Source organism: Myotis brandtii, unplaced genomic scaffold (assembly GCF_000412655.1).
Source record: "Myotis brandtii unplaced genomic scaffold, ASM41265v1 scaffold196, whole genome shotgun sequence".
In the NCBI taxonomy this organism is placed as follows: domain Eukaryota; kingdom Metazoa; phylum Chordata; class Mammalia; order Chiroptera; family Vespertilionidae; genus Myotis; species Myotis brandtii.
In genome coordinates, this window is record NW_005357311.1 from 143,138 (window position 1) to 149,358 (window position 6,221).

Here is a 6,221-nt window from a genome sequence, read left to right on the forward strand (position 1 = left end):
AACTGAAAGAAAAACATTTTTTTGTTTTCAAATTTTATTAGTGCTTGTACCGAACAAGAAAAATGTTCTCTTAGGAATATTTCTTTTTTGATAAGAAATGAACACAGTATCTTTTTGCTTTCTTGTTTGTGGAAAAAAAATAAACACTTATTTTGGTAATTGTCATATCTTCAGTTTTTGGACATACTTCCTATCAAAAGTAAATTGCTAAGAGTACCAATGACAGCCCTCGACACCGTTTGGTTCCTCTGGGCACATCTGCACCACTCACTTGCCACACACTCCACCATCATAAGCTACCTTCATGGTGAAGCTCACAGAGGATAGTAAAAATCAAGGTGATCCCAAGAAAATGGCTTCTCCTCCAAAGGAGTTAGAAGAAGATAGTGAAGATGAGGAAATGTCAGATGAAGAAGATGAAAGCTGTGGAGAAGAGGTTATCATTCCTCCAAAAAAGGCAAGAAGGCTGTCACAACTCCAGGAAAGAAGGTGATGTTTTCCCCAACAAAACAGATTGCAGTTGCCACACCAGGCAAGAAAGTAGTTGCCACTCCTGGCAAAAAGGCAGTGGCTATGCTGACCACTGGCAAAAAGGCAACAGTTACATCAGCTAAAGCATTAGCCACACTTGGCAAGAAGGGAGGCACAACAGGAAAAGCATTAGTAGCAACCCCTGGTAAAAAGGGAGCCATCCCAGTCAAGAGAGCAAAGAATGGCAAGAACGCCAAGAAGGAAGACAGTGATGAGGAAGATGATGATGACAGTGAAGAAGATAATGATGACGAGGAGGAGGATGATGAGGATGCATTTGGGCCAGCAGTGATGAAAACTCTCGCTGCTGCTGCTCTTGCCTCAGATGATGATGACGATGATGATGATGAAGAAGAAGAAGATGATAAAGATGAGGATGATGATGAAGATGATTTTGATGATGACAGTGAAGAAGATAATGATGAAGAGGAGGAGGATGAAGATGAGGATGCATTTGAGCCAGCAGTGATGAAAACTCTTGCTGTGGCTGCTCCTGCCTCAGGTGATGATGATGATGATGATGATGACGATGATGATGATGAAGAAGAAGATGATAAAGATGAGGATGATGATGAAGATGATTCTGAAAAAGAACCTATAGAGATTACACCAGCCAAAGGCAAGAAAGATCCCATAAAAGCTGTTCCTGTGAAGGCCAACAGCACAGCTGAGGATGAGGATGAAGAAGGTGATGATGAAGAGGAAGATGATGAAGAGGATGATGATGAGGAATATGACAAAGAGGAGGAGGAGGAGGAGGAGGAAGAGCCTGTCAAAGAAGCAACTGGGAAATGAAAGAAGGATATGGCCAAACAGAAAGCTCCTCCTGAGGCTAAGAAATAGAAAGTGGAAGCCAGAGAACCAACCATGGCTTTCAATCTCTTTGTTGTAAACCTGAACTTCAGCAAATCTGCTCCTGAATTAAAAATGAGTTTCAGTAATGTTTTTGCTAAAAATGATCTTACTGTTGTGGATGTCAGAATTGGTGTGTCTAGGAAGTTTGCCTATGTGGATTTTGAATCAGCTGAGGACCCAGAAAAAGCCTTAGAACTCACTGGTTTAAAAGTATTTGGCTATGCAATTAAACTAGAAAAAAAAAACAAAGGTAAAGATAATAAAAAAGATTGAGATGCAAGAACACTTTGGGCTAAAAAAAACTGCCTTATAAAGTTACTCGGGATGAATTAAAAGAAACTTTTGAAGATACTATGGAGATCAGATTAGTCAGCAAGGATGGGAAGAGTAAAGGGATTGCTTCTATTGAATTTAAGACAGAAGCTGATGCAGAGAAAATCTTGGAAGAAAGGCAGGGAACAGAAATAGATGGGCGATCCATTTTCCTGTACTATACTGGAGAGAAAGGTCAAAATCAAGATTATAGACGTGGAAAGAATAGCACTTGGAGTGGTGAGTCAAAAAACTCTGGTTTTAAGCAACCTTTCCTACAGTGAAACAGAAGCAACTCTTCAGTAAGTATTTAAGAAGGCAACTTTTATCAAAGTGCCCCAGAAACAAAATGGCAAATCTATAGGGTATGCATTTATAGGATTTGCTTCATGTTTAGATGCTAAAGAAGCTTTAAATTCCTGTAATAAAAGAAAAACCGAGGGCAGCGCAATCAGGTTGGAATTGCAAGGATCCAGAAGATCATCCTATGCAAGAAGCCAGCCATCCAAAATTCTGTTTGTCGAGGGTCTGTCTGAGGAGACTACAGAAGAGACATTGAAGGAGTCACTTGATGGCTCTGTCCGGGCAAGGTCACTGACTGGGCTCTTCCAAAGGATTTGCAGACTTCAACAGTGAGGGAAACGCCAAAGCCGCCAAGGAGGCCATGGGAGATGGTGAAATGGATGGAAACAAAGTTACTTTGGACCGGGCTGAGCCTAAGGGTGAAGGTGGTTTTGGGGGTCTTGGTGGAGGCAGAGGTGTCTTTGGAAGCAGAGGTGGTGGCAGGGGAGGCCGAGGTGGATTTGGTGGCAGAGGCCAGGGAGGTTTTGGAGGCCGAGGAGGAGGAGGAGACCATAAGCCACAAGGAAAGAAGATGAAGTTTGAAGAGTTCCTTCTATCCCTGTCTTTCCCTCTTCCATTTGAAAGAAAGGACTCTGGTGTTTTTACTCTGTTACCCAATCAATGACAGAGCCTTCTAAGGACATTCCAAGACAGTATACAGTCCTGTGGTCTACTTGGAAATTCATTTAGATAACATGTCAAAGGAGATACCTGTTGGCTCTGACTGGATATTTGTGTAAACTTTTAAAAGAGATGAGTGATAGAATTAACCCTTATCTGTAAGTTTTGAGTTAATAATGTTTCTTCCTGTGTACAAAACCATTTTTCCCTACAAATAGTTTTTGTGTGTGTGCATTGGGGTATAAAGGAGAGCAGAATGTCTTATCATAATTTTGCTTCAGCAGCTATGGGACAAATTAAAAGTCCTAAACTCCAGTGCCCCCCCCCCAAAAAAAAAAATAAATTGTGATATAGGATCACATGACCAATGCAGCTACCAACCACTAATGCCTTTGCATTACTGAGCTGGAAAAGTATTGGGCAGCTGATTTTGATGGCGATACGGGAATGGAAATAAACAGTGTGCTTTCTGTAGCAGTTCTCGGAGCTTTCACGGTACAGCACTGTTCACTGGATTCCACCTCTGGAGACTCTGAACTGTCATCTCTCCAAACACTATCACTGTGTGGCCCTTCTGTTTGCTGTTCTGTTGGTGAATGTTTAACTTTGGATTACTTTCAATCATTTGGCAAATAGTTATTTTATGTCTATTATGTGCAAATTACTGCAATAGATGTATCCCAATTATAGGCATTTCACATTTTGCTGTTTTATAGTGCACCCTCGTCATATTTGATGTTATCTAATAGACAAACTCATTAATGACAAAAATCTAAACAGAGAATGTCAAAGAGAGTTAGAATTTAATTTAACTTTAAATCCCTGTTTATGAGAACATGTGAACTCTAAATAGCACATACTCCATAACTAATAGGAATAAATGTAATGGTTACTGATAAAACTATACCAGATACTTTAACATATTATAATTAATTCCCTTTTCCTACTTATTTTTGACCATACTTACTGGGGAAAAGTTAAGGTACAAAACAAACAAACAAAAAAAATAAGCTATTGTTTCTGTAGTTTGCATCCTAGTAGCTGTATTACTGGCTAGACCCGTGGTCGGCAAACTGCGGCTCGCGAGCCACATGCGGCTCTTTGGCCCCTTGAGTGTGGCTCTTCCTAAGCCTTAGGAGTACCCTAATTAAGTTAATAACAATGTACCTACCTATATAGTTTAAGTTTAAAAAATTTGGCTATCAAAAGAAATTTCAATCGTTGTACTGTTGATATTTGGCTCTGTTGACTAATGAGTTTGCCAACCACTGGGCTAGACCAACACACTCATCCTCTACCTCAAGAGTATGATATACATTGCAAATGGTATCTTCATCTATGTTACCCAAAGCTCATAATTCCCAACTTGCAGATGTAGGTTATTATAACATTGTACAATGTGCTTGTCAACCTAGCACCACTGCAGTCCTCGGTTGTTGAGAACTATGCACAGGCACCTTTTTTTCCTAAAGCACCTGGTCTCCTTCTCTTGGATAACTAACATCTTTGGATAAATGACTTAATTCAATTTTCCTTGAATTCTTTCCCTTTCCTCTGGTACCTGGTCCTACAGATAAGATTTAACCTCTCCACTTCTTTCCATGTTAGGATATCAAAATTCTAGGTTTTTCATCAGACTACATTTGAAATTCTAGACCAACTATGAACCATTTTAATTCCCTTCCCTCCCACTTTACCTCATCATTTTTATATTCTTCATCCACAAAACAGTAAATCAGGCTGTTTCTCCAAACCTCTTACTCATGGTCTTACCAACATCTTGATTGCCAAGTCCTAGCATACAGAGATCTACCAGAGAACAGATTTCTGTAGTTTAAAGCCACCTATTTTATTACAGTAGCCCAAGGAAACTCATCCAAGTGTTGTGAGTCATTCTACACTGGAGAGTATACATTATATCTGAAAGATGGGGGTTCATATTCTAAATCAAAATATGGGCTTATATCTCAATTCTACTACTAAGTCCTCTTCAAATCTCAATTTCCTCATGTAGAAAATGGAATTAAAAATTGTCTTCATTTGTAGCATGAAAGAAAACACACACACATACTTAAAACACATGTCACATTGCCTGGTATATAGTAAGAGCTCTATAACTGTTATCTACCTATGTATTTAATTATAATAACCCCATAAGAGAGGTCCTAAAGATCAGAAGCACACCCAGTGAAATGGCATGAAGGATATAAAACATAACCAATAAATCTCTTGGTTTTCTCCCACAGAATAGCTAGCAGCTCCATACATGCATCCTGCTCCACACACTGGCACATTTTCACAGCAAGTCACCCAACAGCCACACTTTCAGTAGTGCTAGATGCATGTAACTTTCTCTAGAAACACCCATCCTCTTGAAAAGGAGGAGTTATATAATACATCATACATGAATGGGCTTGGAGGGAAATTGACATTTTTACCCTTTCATTTTCCATTTCCAGTAACACCATCATTATATTCACATCATCTCTGCATTTTCTTGCCCTGTATATCTTCCTGGTGAGCATATGGCATTGCAGATGGCTGAATATTAAGAATGTGCTGAACTGGAAACAAAATCTACATAACATTAGGATCTACAAGCTAACTTTACCCAGAGATGTTATGATATGAGGAGCGGCCCTCAGAGCTTGAGTGGACATCAGTGGTTCTTAAGCTAAGTGTGTCTAGCCATCACCTGGAAAACCCAGTTACTGTCCCCAAGAGATCATGATTGACAAAGTCAAAATTGGAGCCGAGAAATTTAAGATTTCAACAGGTTCCCTGGGTGACATTGTTGCAGGAGGTCTGGGAGTCACATCTTTAGGAAGATTGTCATGTATAAAAGAGTGATTTACTAAAGCCTAACAGTTTTGTTTGAAGAATATTTTTGAAACTTATCTAAAGTTATAAACCTCTAAAATCACCTAAATGGGTTGCAAGCTCTTAGATCAAATCTCCACATGGATATATTTCCCATAGCACTCTTTCAATCCTATCCCCTATTCAACTAGATTTAAAAGGAAAAAATTAAAAATAAAAATAAAAATCCTCAAGCTTCTATCTACATGGTTACTGGGCAAAAAGCACACTTTTGCAAAGTAGCTACATGGCAGTCTTAGGACCTGCTCTGTTTTAAGGGTGGCTCTTAACCACAGCAGCACATTAGAATTGTGTATGGAGCTTTAACATATCCGCACCTCAAACCAATTAAAATAAAACTTCTGGTTCAGTCCTGAGACATAGGGATCCCTAAGTTAATTCTCAAGCTGGGTTGAGAAGCACGGCTTGACTGAATAGATGTATCATAGGTTAAATGAACAAGGCCTCTGTATGACAATAAGAAGAAAACTCCTCTGGTTGCCTGGAACTCCCATTACCTCAGGATTCTTCACAGAATTAGTGTGTAAGCATGGAACTGTACACAGTGAGATGAGCAACTCCAATGTATTCCAAATTTCAGAAACAAAGGATTAGAAAAAAATGGCCTACTATAAAATCTAAGAGGAAAAAAAAACATTACAACCCTCATATAAATAGCTTAACATACCAAGAATAAAAGC

General features: G+C 39.2%; 1 pseudogene; it reads left to right on the forward strand.

The window, feature by feature from the left end:
- Window positions 1–304: 304 nt before the first annotated feature.
- On the forward strand, window positions 305–2,721 carry LOC102253182 (annotated as a pseudogene).
- Window positions 2,722–6,221: the final 3,500 nt, after the last annotated feature.